This window comes from Mobula birostris, chromosome 8, assembly GCF_030028105.1.
Source record: "Mobula birostris isolate sMobBir1 chromosome 8, sMobBir1.hap1, whole genome shotgun sequence".
Classification (NCBI taxonomy): domain Eukaryota; kingdom Metazoa; phylum Chordata; class Chondrichthyes; order Myliobatiformes; family Myliobatidae; genus Mobula; species Mobula birostris.
Window position 1 is genome coordinate 126897757 of NC_092377.1, and position 17611 is coordinate 126915367.

The 17611-nt window shown below is 49.8% G+C and overlaps 1 long non-coding RNA gene across 7 annotated transcripts in view; it reads left to right on the forward strand.

Moving 5' to 3' along the window:
* LOC140201674 (uncharacterized) overlaps nucleotides 1-17611 on the forward strand; it is an 85892-nt gene that overhangs the window by 38781 nt on the left and 29500 nt on the right. For all 7 annotated transcript variants that reach the window (XR_011886934.1, XR_011886931.1, XR_011886929.1 and 4 more), the window contains exon 2: nucleotides 3478-4577. This is a non-coding gene — a long non-coding RNA (uncharacterized lncRNA). The remainder of the gene's footprint in view (nucleotides 1-3477; nucleotides 4578-17611) is intronic.

Below are 17611 nucleotides of genomic sequence, written 5' to 3' on the forward strand. Positions count from 1 at the left end.
TTGGACAGGTTGGGTGATTATTATGATTATGAGGGGACACAGTCCCCTTTTATTGTCATTTAGTATTGTATGCATTAAGATAAAAATGTTCTTCCAGAATGATATCACGAAAACACATGACAAACCGACTTAAAAACTAACAAAAACCACATAATTATAACATATAGTTACAACAGTGCAAAGCAATACCATAATTTGATAAGAACAGACTATGCACAGTAAAAGTCTCAAAGTCTCTCGAAAGTCCCATCATCTCACGCAGGCGGTAAACCTTCAGCACTGCCAACTTGCCAATGCAGCATCCCGGGAGCATCCGACCACAGTCCGACTCCAAGTCCGACCGAAAACTCTGAGCCTCCGACCACCTCTTCAACACCGAGCACCATCTCTGCCGAGCATTTCAACCCCGGCCCCAGCAACAGGCAATACGCAAAGCCGAGGATCTGGGGCCTTTGTCTCCTGAGATTCTCGATCGCACAGTAGCAGTGGCAGCGAAGCAGGCATTTCAGAAGTTACTCCAGATGCTCCTCTGCGCTTCTCATGGCTGTCTCCATCAAATCCGGATTGTGCACGGCACCCCCAGTTACACATGTCGATATTCATTCGGAACAGCCACACGCACTGCATCCTCCCTCCTCTCAAAATTATGTAGGTGACTGAGCAGATGCAGTTTAATGTGGATAAATGTGAGGTTATCCACTTTGGTGGCAAGAACAGGAAGGCAGATTACTATCTGAATGGTGTCAAGTTAGGAAAAGGGGAAGTACAACGAGATCTGGGTGTCCTTGTTCATCAGTCACTGGAAGTAAGCATGCAGGTACAGCAGGCAGTGAAGTAAGCTAATGGCATGCTGGCCTTCATAACAAGGGGAATTGACTATAGGAGCAAAGAGGTCCTTCCGCAGCTGTACAGGGCCCTGGTGAGACCACACCTGGAATATTGTGTACAGTTTTGGTCTCCAAATTTGAGGAAGGACATTCTTGCTATTGAGGGAGTGCAGCATAGGTTCACGAGGTTAATTCCCGGGATGACAGGACTGTCATATGTTGAAAGATTGGAGCAACTGGGCTTGTGTATGCTGGAATTTAGAAGGATGAGAGGGGATCTGATTGAAACATAAGATTGTTAAGGGATTGGACACGCTAGAGGCAGGAAACATATTCCCGATGTTGGGGGAGTCCAGAACCAGAGGCAGATTTAAGAATAAGGGGTAGACAGTTCAGAACGGAGTTGAGGAAAAGCTTTTTCACACAGAGAGTTGTGGTTCTGTGGAATGTTCTGCCTCAGAAGGCAGTGGAGGCCAATTCTCTGGATTCTTTCAAGAAAGAGTTAGATAGAGCTCTGAAAGATAGCGGAGTGAAGGGATATGGGGAGAAGGCAGGAAAAGGGTACTGATCGTGGATGATCAGCCATGATCACAGTGAATGGTGGTGCTGGCTCAAAGGGCAGAATGGTCTACTCCTGCACCTATTGTCTGTTGTATCGACACTGCTGATAGTGGGATCTCCGTGTCAGGTGGCACCCTGTGCATCCCATTCCGGGCCAACAATCTTGGACATATTTTATGACATAGTTTCCTGGAGGTACAACAGAGGGGAAGGTCACTGAGAGTCTGTTCACTGATGGGTCACGGAGACAGTGAGCGAGGTGGGGCACCGGAGGGACGGTGAGCGAGGATGCCACAGTTGAGAGAACTGAACACTAGGATTCCCCAGGAAGCAACAAGGTCACTTACCACAGAACGACAACCAGGGCACCAAGTAGAATGACTCCGACCACCACCACCACCACTGTAGAATGGAAATGTTACAATTAGACTGGTTTGACCAGAAACATACTCGATTGATATGGGAAAGGCTGATACCCATCCTCCTCCCCACTCCCATGGCTGCATCACCATCCACACCCATCCCGGCCGTACCTCCATCCATCCCATAGTCCCACTTACTCCCCATCTTCACTGCCTTTTGTATCTCCATCCCCTTTCTAAATCACAAGTACAGGGTTCTGTAAACATGGTGTCACCGGTAGACAGGATGGTGAAGAAGGTGTTTGTCACACTGGCTTTCATCAGTCAAGTCACTGAGTATAGAAGCTGGAACATTACGTTGCAGTCATGCAAGACATTGGTGAGGCTGCATTTGGAATATTGTGTTGGTCAGTGTGTTTCTAGTTACTTTGAATGAAAGGTGCCATTCAGGGGGTCAGTTCAGAAGTTCACAATAACTACTGGGAAGTGTTTGATGTTCCTGGGAGTTCTGAATGATGAGGGAAGGGGGTCTCATTGAAGCCTCCTGGATACAGAAAGTCCTGGATAGAGTGGACGCAGGGAGGAGCTTTCCATCTGCATCCAAGGAAACAGTGACAGGATAAAGGGACACACACAAAATGCTGGAGGAGCTCAGCAGGCCAGGCAACATCTATGGAAAAGAGTAAACAGTCAATGTTTCGGGCCGAGTCCCTTCATCAGGAATGGTTTACTGTTTTCCTTAGATGCTGCCTGGCTTGCTGAGTTCTACCAGCATTTTGTGTGTGTTGCTTGGATTTCCAGCAACAGCTGCTTTTCTCTTGTTTGTGACAGGATAAAGGGAAGTCACTTTGGAAATAAGATGAGGATTTGTGGAAAGTGTTGAATCTGCAGATTGAGACCAGGTCATTAGATGGACAACGTAGCCACTGTGTGTACGTGTATGGTCTCTGCTGCTGTAGCCCATCCACTTCAAGGTTTGACATTTTATGTGTTCAGAGATGCTCTTCCGTGTATCACTGTCGTAATGTGTAGCTTTTTGACTTGCTGTCGCCCTCCTGTTGGCTTGAACCAGTCTGGCCATTCTCTCTGACCTCTCTCAATAACAAAGCATTTTCACCAACAGAACTGTTGCTCACTGGATTTGGTTTTGTTTTGTTTTCACATATTCTGTGTAAACTCTGGAGACTGTTGTGTGTGAAAATGCCAGGATCAGCAGTTTCTGAGATACTCAAATACCCTGTCTGGCAACAACAATCAGCCCACACTTTCTACCAAAATGACCAAACACTTCCCTACTCTGTGTTCCATCACAACCTCTTTGCACATTCTCCTAGTCTGTCCAAGACCTTCCAGACACTTCTTGTTTCCTCAACACCACCTACTCCTCCACTTCTATTCGCATCATCAACAAACCTGGCCACAAAGCAATCAATTCCCTCAAGCAAACCAATGATATATAGACAAGAAAAGAAGTGGTCCCAACACCAAAACTTGCGGAACGCCACTACTCACTGGCAGCCAACCAGAAAAGGTCTCCCTTTATCCTCCCCGCCAACTCTTAGCCTCCTGCCAGTCAGCCAATCTTCTATCCATAGCAGAACCTTTCCTGTAATACTGTGAGCTCTTATCTTGTTTAACAGCCTCTTGTGTGGCAGCTTATTAAAGACCTTTTGAAAATCCAAGTAAACAACACCCACTGACTCTCTTTTGTCCGTTATTTCCTCAAGGAATTCCATCAAGATTTTCTCTGAAGGAAACCATGCTGACTTTGGCCTATTTCATCATGTGCCTGCAAGTATCCCGAAACCTCATCCTCAACCTTCCCAGCCAATGAAGTCGGGCTAACTGAATGATCATTCCCAATGCCTCAATGTCTTCAGAACCCTGGTGTATTGTCCATGGTCCAGGCGACGTATCTACCTGCAGACCTTCCAGCTTCCCAATCATATTCTCATTAGTAATAGCAACAACACTCACTTCTGCCCTGACACTCTCGGATTTTTGACATACTGCTGGTGTTTTACACAGTGAAGATTGATGCAAAATAGTTACAGATTTGATTGGCAATTTCTTTGTCCCCCATTACTACTAAACCAGCCTAATTTTCCAGTGGTGCAGTATCCACTCTTGCTTCTCGCGGATGTGGGAGGATGGGACTGAGACTAAAATCAGCCGAGCCAGAATGGAGCAAAGGACTCAATGGGCTGAAACGCTGCATTCTGCTTCTACATCCGAGAACAGCTCACCTCAAACTTCAGGTACAGAGTGGGAAGCCTCACCTGGAATTACTATCTTCATAGTAGTGTCCCACCCCTCTGTCTTGGGACACTCCACACCTGCAAAACACGATGGGTACACTTCAGGGCCGAGCTGCTGTCCTTCAATCCGCGCTTCTCCAAGGTCGGATGAGTCCTGTGGGAAGGAGCGGTGAGCTCGGTGCAAAGGGAGCAAGGGGTGAGCCTGTCCCACAGAGCTGGTCTGTCCCAGGACTCAGTGACACAATCACACACCATAGGAACATGCCCTTTGGGGACAAACCAACAGAGCCAGTCCCATTGGCTTGCATTCATTCTGAAACCTTTCCCATCCATGTACCTTTCTGAGTGACTTTTAAATGTTGTTATTGTAACCGGCAACAAACTGGCTGCTCATTCCAGGTATGGACCTTCTGCCAGGTGAAAATGCTGCTTAAAACTCTGCATAACCTTGGAACAAAGGCTATGTGTATTCACCCCATCCGTGTCCCTCGTCATGATAGATAGATGGATAGAAGACAGCCACATCATTCCCCCATTGTCAAGATGTCTAACACATTTAACCAAAATTGGTAAGTTTGTAAAATTTTTACTGTTAATTTTTTGGAATTCGCAGTGAGTGATGGATTGCTGGAATGTGCTACCAAGGGTGATGGTGGAAGCGGATACAATACAAGAGTTAAAATGTCCTTAGATAGACACGAATGTATAGAGAATGGAGGGATATGGACATTGTGTAGACAGAGGGGATTAGGTTAGTTCGGCATTGAATGACCAGTTCTAAATTCAAGGGGGAGCACAGATGGACTTTCGTGGACATCCAGATGGGAGACTGGGGAAACGCGTATATTAAATTTTTGGAATAGTGGGATCCCGGAGTATCGGATCATCTCCCCAAAACTTACCCGATGTGTTGAAGCCGATCTCACAGTGGATGGTGTGGCGGATATCCCGGCTGTAGTTCAGGATAACGCGGTCCGCATCCACTCTGGCCTGGCTGGCGTTTCGACAGCAGAGTCTGTTCCCCTCCCCCCAGGTGCAGACATCACTGAAGAGTCCTCCAATGTTGCGAAGGTGCAGGCTCTGTGCAGCAGTCGGAAAACAGGGGCAGCTGAAGGATCTGTTGTCTGAAAAGCCATGGCAGGTGCTATGCTGACCTGTCGAGAAAGGTGTGTTCCTGGTCAATGGGGTTGGGGCGGGGGAGATCATCACTTTTACCTCCCCTCCTTCAGCACCCCACCATCCCATCACACACCCCCAGGCTCAGACAGAGTGGAGCTCACTCCCCACCATCCGATCACACACCTCCAGGGTCAGACACAGAGTGAAGCTCCCTCCCCACTGTCCCATCACACACCCCCGGGCTCAAACACAGAATGAGGCTCACCTCCCACCATCCTATCACACACTCCCGGAGTCAGACACGGAGTGGAGGTGCTCTCAATGAGCTGGGAGAAATCGAGGAAAAACTACTGCATAAAGTTCGTGAGATACTTTGAAGGTTGGTGAAAATGTCTCTTGGACATCTGAGTGAGAAGCTGTTTTAGTGTGGGAGCTTCATTTGGAGTTTTTCTGCCAGTTTGGACTGGGTTTGTTGGCGGCTGCTAACTGCGTAGCACTCAGCTGCGGCCGCTGGCAACTCGCCAAGGAGCCGTCACGCTCCAAAAACCGGAGACAAACACCGTTGTTCCCCCACTGACATCGGGACAATGTCCTTCCACCTTTAACGTCGTGACTCTCGTTCGGTGTAGAAGCCGGAGCATCTGTCGAGACGTCTCGACCTCTTATGGCTTGGGAGTTCTTCAGGACCGATGGAGCCTTTCCTGGCGTTGGAATTTCTGGTGCCGAGCCAGCGAGGTACTGTCGACTGCAAACTTTCCCGGCCAGTTATTCGACTTGCTCCAGGACTTCTAACCGGCACCGCTGTAAAATTCGCGGACTGGAAAGAGCGCCAGCATGCCGGACCAGTCTCCAGGGAGTTGCGGGCCTTCGGGGAGTTACGCAAGGGCGGCTGCCTCCCCGGCCTCGGACAACGCCCTGTTTCGGTCGGTGAAGGTGGAACGCGGGGTGCAATGTATTTTACGCCCTGGAATGGCTCTGGAAAAGTGTGCGGAGGCCATGGAGGACCTGGTGGGGAAAGGTGGTATTTTGGCCACCGAGAAAGAGTTCGAGAAGGCAGTGTTCTATTTGGCGAATGAAGAGTTAGTGCACCAGGCTCCAAGCAGGGGGGGTCACAGTAGAAAACATCTTTTTACAGGTGGAGCTGGTGACGGCCCCCATGCAATGCATCGTCCTCAGTCACATTAAGCCTTTCATTCTCAACGAGGACCTGCTTCCCTCACTAGCCCGTTTGGGACAAGTAAGGTCGGAGATCACTGCTATCCGACACAAATTTAAGAGACGCACCCTCCATACTATAATCTCTTTCCGGCGTCGGGTATTCATGCAACTGGAAAGGGAGGACGATGCTGAGGGCTGGTTTACTGTCTGACATGGGGGTGTGGACTATCAGGTGTATTGGAGCTCCGAGCGCCCACGGTGCCATGCATGCAGGGAGGTGGGGCACTTTCAGAGGGACTGTCCTACCACCATAAATGCTAGGGAGTCCACTTCGGGCACCAGTGCCCTAGCTACCTCTGCCCCTGATCCTACTCTTGTGCGTGCACCTGACCCTGTGCCTGCACTGACCCTGCCCCGACCCCTCACCCTGCCCCTACTCCTATGGTTATTTCAGTCCCTGCTTCTGCCCCTGTGGTTCAGGTGGGGGACGGGGTGGAGCCTGTGCGGGGCCAGAAAGCGGGGAAGAAGACCAAACACCCTAAGAAGTCGGCCCCCGAGACCGCAGAGCTCACACCCATTTGCCCTGAAGTGGAGCGGGAGGCTCGGGGAAGTGCGCAGGTAGACGGGATGATGGAAGTGGAGAATGCTGCCCCTCAGTGAATCCTGCACCTGTGTGCTCATCCGGCGTGAAGAGGAGAAGGGAATGTTCCCCCAAGAAGGCAGGGAATGTAGGTGCGGGGGAGTCCCAGGAAGGGATGGGAATCCGGGTGGAGGTTGGTTCTAACCCTGAATCCCCTGATGCAGCTACCAGTCCTGTGGTAGGTGGTGCGGTTGTGCAGAAAGCTAGTGCTAGCCCTGTTTGCACAACTAAGACAGACCTGGAGCCCTCCACCCAGGACTTAGTAGTTAGCACATCCCTGGAGGCAAGTGTATCGAATAATATGAGAGGAGAGGAGACCGAGCTCTCTCACTCTCAGCATCAGGCTGCCGGTGAATCCCGTGGACCAGAGATGCTGGGGTCCCCTTCATACCTGTCTCATATGGAGGGTGGTATGCTCTGCCTGCCGACCCCAGCAACTAATGGCCTGCAGGGAGTCCCTGGGGATCCCTCCATTGTCGTAACTGTGGATAAGACTGATGCGACGGTGGAGCGGGCAGGTATGAGTGGGGTGCCCGCTTCCATTGGAACACACGAGGAGGAAGATGGGGGATCTATTTGCAGTGAGGGGTTGGAGGGAGACTCCTGTAATAGTGAGACATTGGACATCCTCACCCCTCCTGAGAAATCCCCATTGATACCGGTGGAGGAAATTAGAGAGTTCATTCTTAACTCTGAAGGTGCAAAGCATCGGTCTAAACTAGCCTCGCTTCGCTGGCCTAGCATACTGAGGCTGATGAATCCCTGTGAGTCATCCTCAGACGGAAGGGGAAGAGGAATGCTATGTCGGGGAATGACAGGCGACAGCTGAAATCCTTCCTGGGTGACCTGGTGAGGGACATCAGAGTGAGAAGCAGCCTCGCTCCTTCGGGAGATGGTGGGTCACAGGGCAGCGATGGTACCAGTCAGGCCCGGAAAACAAAAACTATTCTCAGTTTTCTTCGGGATAGTGTGGTTGAGGGCGCCACCCCTCTCAGAGGGAAGGGTACTGGTGCCGAGGCCCAGTGTGCTCCCGACATGAAACTTACCATAGCGAGTCTAAATGTAAACGGAAGCAGGGGACCTCTCCGCAGATATAACAATCTCTCAGTCCTCAGGGATGGGAGATATGCGGTGAGTTTCCTGCAGGAAACCCATACCATCCCAGGGGACGAGTCTGCTTGGCTCCTGGAGTGGCAGGGCGGGGTCTACATGAGCCACCTCAGCTCCAACTCTAGCGGGGTGGCGATCCTGTTGGCCCCGACCTTCCAGCCAGAAATCGAAAGGGTCCAAGACGTTGTGCCCGGCCGCCTGCTCCACCTGGCTGTGCGCCTGGATGGTGTACCTGTGCATTTTATCAGTGTGTATGCTCCGAGGTGCGGTGTGATGCAGACGCGCCTATTCTGTCAGCTGTCCACCCTGCTGAGGTCCATCGATCCTGGGGACTGCATCATCCTCGGGGGAGACTTCAACTGTACCCTCGAGGCGGAGGACCGCTCTGGCCTCCAGCGCGACCCAGTATCGGCAAAAAAGTTAAAGGAGCTGGTTGACTCCTTTGACTTGGTAGACAGCTGGCGGAATCTTCACCCTGACTCTAGCACCTTCTCAAGAAGGTCTAGAGAGGGAGGTTCCCAGATAGACCGTCTGTATATCTCTCGAGCTTATGTCTCCCACGTGTCGGCATCCTCCATGCGGCCAGTGTCGTGCTCGGATCATCACCTTGTGTTGATGGAATTTATTCCTCTGCACCCTCGGGTGGGATCTGGGTATTGGCATTTTAACAACCGGCTGCTGGAAGACGGCAGATTCCGGGATTCGTTCTGAACGTTCTGGGTCACCTGGACGGAGAGACAGAGAGAGTTCTGCTCCCTATGGCTGAGATGGGATGTGGGCTTTGCCCACATCCGGTTTTTATGTTGGGAGTATACTAGGGGGTCGACAAAGAGGCGGAGCTCTGAGATTGAGCGGATTGAGAGAGCGTTGTTTGACCTGGAGTCCCGCCTCGGTCCGACCGCTGGAGACCAACAGCTGTGGCAGGAGTACCAGGAGAAGAAGGACGCACTAAGGAATCTGCAGCTCCAGCAGTCCCGAGGTGCGTACGTGAGGTCACGGATCCAAATGCTGCAGGATTTGGACCGTGGCTCACCCTTCTACTCGTTGGAGAAGTGGCGGGGAGTTCAAAAGCAGCTAGTGGAGTTGCTAGCTGCTGATGGCTCCTCCATCACGGACCCTGACAGAATTAACAAAGAAGTCCGTTCACTCTATCGGTCCTTATTCTCACCGGATCCATCAAATGTAGAGGCGTGTAATGAGGTCTGGAAAGATTTGCCTAAAGTCACCGCAGAGGACGCAGTGCGCCTGAACACTCGCGACTCGGGAGGAGCTGTCTACTGCCCTTCGGCAACTCCGGAGGGGCAGGTCCCCGGCTTAGATGGATTGAGTGTGGAGTTTTATCAGGCTTTTTGGGATGTCCTGGGGGATGATTACAGCCTTGTCCTAGGGGAGAGCATCGCCACCGGGGAAATGCCCCTCTCATGGTGGAGAGCTGTTGTCGTCCTACTGCCCAAGAAGGGAGACCTCCGCCTGCTAAAGAACTGGCGGCCGGTCTCCCTCTTGTGCGCGGGCTACAAGATATTCGCCCGGGCAATGGCCAACCATCTTGGTTCAGTACTGAGACACCCTGACAAATCTTACACAGTCCCGGACAGCTCCATACAGAACAATGTCCACCTAGTACAGGACCTGATCCACCTGCTCCAGGAGACTGGGTCCCCGGCAGCGTTTCTCTCTCTTAACCAGGAGAAGGCGTTTGACCGGGTAGACCACAGTTCCTGGTGGGCACTCTGCAGACCACACTTTGTGGCCCGAGTTCAGCTCCTATACTCTGCCGCAGAGTGCCTTGTTAAGATTAACGGATCACTGACAGCACCCATTCCCTTCAGAAGAGGAGTACGTCAGGGGTGCCCCATATCTGGTCAATTGTATGACATATGTGTCGAGCCATTCCTCAGCCTTCTTCAGCGAAGGCTGTCAGGTCTGCTTCTACGCGAACCGCACATGGAGGTCGTCCTCTCGGCCTACGCCGATGATGTACTCCTCAAGATGACAGATCCCAGTGACCGCGGAGGATGCGCGGGTTCCAAGATGTTTTCTTGGGGGCATCCTCCGCTAGGATCAACTGGGCGAAATGTTCCGGACTCTTTGTAGGCCAGTAGCAGGTGGACTCCCTGCCAGAGGAGATGAGAGCTTTTGAGTGGAACACCAGTCATCTTCTCTATCTGGGAGTCTACCTGAGTCCTGGGGAGACCTGGCTGGCGAACTGGCAGGACCTGGAGACAAAGGTCATGGCCCGGCTAGAGTGCTGGTCAGGCCTTCTCAGGGTGCTGTCCTATTGAGGCAGGGTGGTGGTCATAAACCAGTTGGTGGCCTCCATGTTGTGGTACAGGATAGTCACCTTGGCCCCTCTTGCCCCCTTTGTTGCGAGAATGCAGAGGAAGCTAGTGGACTTCTTCTGGGGCAACAGGAAATACTGGGTCTCTGCAGCGGTCTTGAGTCTCCCAGTGGGAGAGGGCAGACAGTCGCTGGTGTGTGTACGTCCGCGACTGGCAGCTCTCCGCCTCAGGACTCTGCAGAGATTCCTGTGTGCTGAGAACCCTCCCAGGTAGCACGTGTTGGTGGCTTTCTTCCTCCGGAGGGGCTGCTGTCTTCACGAAGATATGCAGCTACCACCGGCGGGCGTCAGTCGTGCTGCTTTGCGGAGTCTGCCCGGCTTCTATCAGGACCTACGAAGAGTCTGGAACATGGTTGCCTCAGGCCAGGAATCCCCTCCTCTGGCAGAGGGCGGAGTCTTGGCTGACCCCTGCCCTGCCTCAACGGATGTCGGTGCGGTTCAGGTGTGTGGACCAACTCAGGCTGAGCTGCTTGTCGGGCCCAGGCCCCTCAGCCTTACCCGAGAGACGAGTCCACACAACTTGAGCGGTCTCTCCTCGACACCCACAATCCCATTAAGAGATGCAAGTAGGAGGTACCTCTATGGGCTGCTGCTCCACACCCTTCACTTCCTTGCCCTTGTCCACCGTCCCGACGCGCCATGGCGATCTGTCATTCCACCTGGAGGTGAGGGGGTCCCCAATAGAAGTCCCTTTACGAGGGTGTTCTTCCCATGAACCTGGGGGATCTGGGGTGGAGGCTGCTGCATCGAGTGGTGCCCTGCAATAAGTTCTTTAGTTTGTACACGGATCTCCCAGCCGCGTGTCACTTCTGCGGGCTGGAGGAGACCGTGTACCACATGTACATGGAGTGTGTGAGGCTGCAGCCCCTTTTTGTGTATTTGCGTGGCTGCTTCTCGCCTTCTGGTTGCATTTCAGTCCCACCCTATTCATATATGGTCACCCAGTAAGGAGGGGGACACGGAGCGATGAGGATGTCCTTGTCAACTTGCTCCTAGGGCTGGCGAAAATTGCCATCCGTGGCTCCTGGAAAAGGGTGGCAGGAGGATCTCCCCGGGCAGACTGCCTGGCTATGTTTAGGGGGTATGTTCGTGCTCAGATGAATATTAAAAAGGAACACGCGCAGTCCACGGCGACCATGAAGGCGTTCCGGGAACATTGGGCTTCGAGGGGGGTTATTGCCATCATTGATAGAGATGGCAATATTTTGTTTTAATGTGTATTGTCTATTAGTAGTGAAGTAATTGTGTTAGTCACTGTTTTGTATATATTGTATAGCACCAATATTTGTAATAAAGCATCTTGTATTAAAAAAAGGGTCAGACGCAGAGTGAGGCTCCCTCCACAACACTCCCAGGGTCAGACAGAGTGAAGCTCACTCCCCACCATCCCATCACACACCCCTGGGGTCAGACACAGAGTGTAGCTCACTCCCAACATCCCACCACACCCCTGGTGTCAGGCACAGTGAAGCTCCTTCCCACCATCCCATCACACAGCCCCAGGCTGAGACAGAGTAAAGCTCACTCCCCACCATCCCATCACACACCCTGGGGGTCAGACACAGTGAAGCTCCCTCCACACCGTCCCATCACACACTCCCGGGGTCAGACACAGCGTAAAGCTCCCTTCACACCATCCCATCACACTCTTCCGGGTTCAGACAATCCACACTGGGGTATACTTACCAAGAACAGATCCGACAGTCATCACCCAGACACAGACTGCGAGGGACCTGAGGAGGGAGAAAGGTTGAGGTCAGGAGTGAGTCATGGAATCAGACCACACCTGTTCAGGTGCGGGGACAGGGCAGCAAGTGCCGGTCTTGCCCCCTCCCAGGATATTTCACAGCTCCTGTCCCTCACCCACTGCACATGCGGAAAACACAGAAAATAGACACAGTGTACAGCTGGGAGTAGAAGACGGAAAGTTCCTTGAGAGAACACGGACATTCAGTCAGCCAGCGGTGCGGTGAGGCAGCACCAACACCGACTCTACCCCTCTCTCTCTCTCCCTCCCGCTACGGGACGGGCATGTCATCGGTGCGGTTCCCGTTACCAACCCGACTCCGTCCAGATCCCCACTTCGGCAATCACCGCCTGGTGTCGTATGAAAGAACAATTTCACCGTGACCATCCTGGGACTTTTACCTGAGGGTGTTTGACTGTAGGGCCGCTCCGACAACCATTTCAAATAGTCACGCTCCCCACACCACGCCGGCTTTCAGAACCCTTAAGAAAGTGACCACCCCCAAGCGCTGATTGGCGGAGGCTTCTTGAGCCCGCCCCCTCACCTGGCTGTTATATATATATCTCCCTCCTCCCTCCTCCCTGCCCCTCCAGCGCTGATTGTAGTGGCTTGTTGAGCCCGCCCCCTCACCTGGCCGTTATATATATATATATATCCCTCTCCCTCTCCCCCCCCCTCCTCCCTGCCCCTCCAGCGCTGATTGTAGTGGCTTGTAGAGCCCGCCCCCTCACCTGGCCGTCATATATCTCTCCCTCTCCCCCTCCCCCCCTCACCACCACAACAACAACAACAACAACCCCCGGCTCTCTGCTGCTGTGTCCTGCCAAAATATAACGCAATTCCAGTCGTCCCGCCTCCCACCATGGTTCTGAGCCTAACAACCCATCTACTCACCAGCAAGGGTAATTTTGCATTCAGCGCGCCAAAATGACTTGGCGACACAATATAGAAACAAAATTTACTTGTAACATATTCATTTGTATCTTGCTGAATTTTCAGAGGATGGACGTCATGGGGGGGTGGGGGGGGGTACATAATTCAGGCACCGGGACAGAACCGGGCCAGCATTAGCGTTGGGAGGTGGGATGGGCGGGGCAGTGTTTCAGAAAGACAGTGTCCATTATGAAGCACCGACCCCTTCACCCAGGACGTGCCCTCTTCTCATTGCTACTACAGTAAGGAGGCACAGAAGTCTGATTTCTGAATGGACGTTGAACTCATGAATACTATCTCACTTTTATTATTTCTGTTTTTGGGCTATGTTTAATTTAACTATTTAATATCATTTATACTTACTGTAATTCACGACTTGTCACACACAAAGCCAGAGTGCTTGGGCCTGAGCACCCACTCCAGCAATTTGCCAACCACAGACGTGAGACTCACTGCTCTATAGTTTCCAGGATTGTTCCTATATCCCTTCTTAAATAACGGAACAACAGTAGCTTCTCGATACTCCTGTGGCCGGAGAGGACATGAAGATATTGGTCAAAGCCCCAGCAATCTCCTCTCTTGCCTCTCTCACCAACTTGGTATATCACATCAGGCCATGGGAGCTTATCAACATTCAAGTTTTTCTGGTCACCTCACTACAGGAAGGATGTGGAAGCCATAGAAAGTAGTCTTTTCTTTCTATATTATAATGTATTGAACTGCTGCTGCCAAATTACAAAAAAATTCACGACACGTAAACCTGATTCTGATATATATTTTTCAATGTACTGCTGCCGCCAAACAAGTTTCATGACATTTGCCAGTGATATTAAACCTGAAGATTCTGTCCCGTTCCATAAAAGGAGATCCAGAATTGCATTCTCTCTAGTTGGGACGTAGAGTCATAGAAAAATACAGGCCCTTTGGCCCATCTAGTTCATGCGGAAGCATTTGAACTGCCTTTTCCCATTAACCTGCTGCCAAACCACAACCCTTCATATCCCTGCTATCTGTGTACCCATCCAAACTTCTCTTAAACATTGGAATCAAGCTCACATGCACCACATGTTCTCCATGAGCCTCTTATGTTTCATCATTAATCCATGCCCACTACTTCTGGTCTCACCCAACCTCAGTGGAAAAAGCCTGCTTGCATTTAACCTATCTATACCTCTCATAATTTTGTAAACCTCTATCAAGTCTCCTCTGAATCTTCCATGTTTCAAAGATTAAAGTTCTAACCCAATCAATCTTTCCATACAACTCGGGTCCTCGAGGCCTGGCAACTTCCTTGTAAATTTTCTTTGTACTCTTTCAACTCTGTTTACGTCTTTCCTGTAGGTAGTGACCAAAGCTGCACACAATACTGCAAATCACCAATATCTTACACAACTTCAACATAACATCCCATCTACTGTACTGAGTACTTTGATCTATGAATGCCAATGTGCCAAGAATTTTCTTTACAACCATCTGTGGCTGACTCCTGAGTAAGTATATATGTAAAATCCATTTAGGATCTCCCCTCCCTTTTGGCTAAACACATATGTTAACATTCAGATTTTCCAGAGGACCAGTTTTGTCCCTTGCAATCCTTCTGCTCTTAACACATCTGTAGAATCCCATGGGATTCTCCTTCACCTTGTCTGCTAGGGCAACCTCATGCCTTCTTTTAGCCTTCCTCATGTTCTCTTGCATTTCTTGTACTCCATAAGTAAGTACCTCCTTTGTTCCTACCTGTAATAAACTTCCTATCTTTATTAACCAGGGCCTCAATATCTCTTGAAAACCAAGGTTCCCTAAAGCTGCTATCGTTATCTTTTATTTGGACAGGCACATATAAACTCTGTTCTATCTCTGGGACTCTAACATCAAAACTCCATCCTATCCAGCCCTTTTTCAGTATAGGAGTCCCAGCCAATCTTTGGAAGGTTTAAAATCACCTGCGATCACAACATTTTTCTTGCAATTGTCTCTCTACAAGTTTGCTCCATGATCCCATTAACCTGGGCACCCTTTCTTATTCCTCAGTTCCACACATACAGTCCCCCAGTCTGTCCTGTTTGAGCACTGTCATGACATTTTCCCTCACTAATAATGCTACCCCTCCCACTTTAGCCCCTCTGTAAAAAAACAAAACACTGGAGCATTGAGCTGCCAGTCCTGCCCCTCTTTATACCAAGTCTTACTAATGGGTACGATGACATAATTCCACGTGCTGATCCATGCTCTATGTTCATCCGCCTTTCCTATGATCTTCCTTACAGTGAAATAGATGAAACTCAATATTAGTCCCAAGATGCTGAAACTTTCAATTCCTGTCTTTATATGTAGGTTTAACATCTCTCCCCACAACCACTCCAATATCTGTTCCAGTGTTCTGGTTACCAGCCCCCCCTTATTCAATGTATATTGGGGAAAAAAGCATTTGGTATACTTTGCTTATTATTGGCTTACTTACTTTCATATTTCATTCCCCTCCCCTTCTGGCTTGTTTGGCTGACTTCTGTTGGTTTTCCAAGCATCCCAATCGTCTAACTTCCCTCGAAGTTTTGCTCTATTAAATGCCCTCTTCAGCTTTTTTGTTGTCTTTGACTTTCCTTCTCAGCCACAGTTGTCTCATCCTCCCTTTAGAATACGTCTTCGTCTTTGGGACTCAGGATCCCAAAGAACACTATCAGCAAAGCACTCTGGTACAATATAGGTTCCATTTTGTTACAACAAGTAAAGTGTATTTCCACATTATTTCCCTTTTGTCATTTTATGACAACACTACATTTAATCAAATATAATAATTGAAATATGTATGTATGTACATAAAGCAATGATGCAATTTCAAAGCCCTATCCAAAATTCCCTTTTCCTCTGTTCACCTCAATGAATGCCCGTTTTTTTTACTTGCTATCCTCTCCTTCACCCTGTAATCACACAAAAATCAGAAAAGAATACCAGCCATTTTTATAAACCGATAGTTATACTAGAACACAGAATGGTTGTCCATCCTCCCAGTGTCCTGAAAGTCCGCCATCCACCTCCTGGAGTGTAATAGTTGTGATATTGATCCCCCTCTTTCCTGATCTCTTTGGTAGCTTCTGGGATGTGGTTTGCCAAGTTAGTTCTATTTTCGGATTGGTCAGGTTTGTAAGTACAGCAACACGGGTGACCATTTTTCTGAAAGCGTAGAATCCAAAGCCACTCTGTCCTGTAATGCTACTGTAGGATCAGCCATCAGTACTGCCGACAACTTGGTTAATCCTTATTAGGTTTGACCAAAGGCATGTGGAGTTTCATTCATTATTTTCTACAAATCCGATGCCATATTAATCAGTCCCCGGGACAGTCTCACAGTCCCATATCCCGGAAAGGGAATCATCCAGAATCACTCGGCCTCTGTTATGGATCTCTGGGGCCACCAGACCAGAGGGTGGTGAGGTGGTGAATTGAATTGAATTGACTTTATTTCTTACATCCTTCATATACATGAGCAGTAAAATCTTTACACTATGTCTCCATCTAAATGTGCAATGTGCAATTTATAGTCATTTGTAATAAATAGTATGTATATCAGGACAGTGAATATAACATAGAAATACAATGGTGTCAGTGTGAATTAATCAGTCTGATGGCCTGGTGGAAGAAGCTGTTGCGGAGCTTGTTGGTCCTGGCTTTTATGCTGTGGTGCCGTTTCCCAGATGGTAGCAGCTGGAACGGATGGTGGTTGGGATGACTTGGGTCTCTAATGATCCTTTAGGCCCTTTTTATACCTGTCTTTGTAAATGTCCTGAATCATGGGAAGTTCACGTCTACAAATGCGCTGGACTGTCCGCACCACTCTCTGCAGAGTCCTGCAATTGAGGGAGGTACAGTTCCCATACCAGGCCATGATGCTCTCAATAAAAACACAAAATAATCTGCAGATGCTGGGGTCAAAGCAACACTCACAACACACTGGAGGAAGGTCCTGATGAAGGGTTCCAGCCCGAAACGTCAACTGATCGTTTCCACGGATGCTGCCCGACCTGCTGAGTTCCTTCAGCGTGTTGTGAGGATGCTCTCAATTGTGTCCCTGTTGCATGTTCTTAGGATTTGGGGGTCCATACAAAACTTCTTCAACTGTCTGAAGTGAAAGAGACGCTGTTGTACTTTTTTCACCACACAGCTGGTATGTACAGACAATGTGAGATCATCGGTGATGTGTATACCGAGGAACTTAAACTCTGAGTTTAATTATTGCAAGTATCACATGTGGAGTATTGCGTAGGCAAGGTAACAGCAGCCCTTCCAGGGTCATTGCTCTTTCCACTTCCACTCGTACTCAGGGAACATGCCCAACAGACAAGGGGTAGGTCCAGTAACCACATACCCAATAAGTACCCTTCAGCAGACGGGGAGGATTGAGGTTTGTTAGTTCCACATATACACCTTTACTGCTCCCCAGATAGTGACCTTCAACTTGTAGTGATACGTTACCTGGTCAATGCCCTCAGTTCCAGAAAAAGAACACTTGAATCTCCCTCTCAATCATTGACGAACCATCAGTGTATTTATTTTTCTCGAT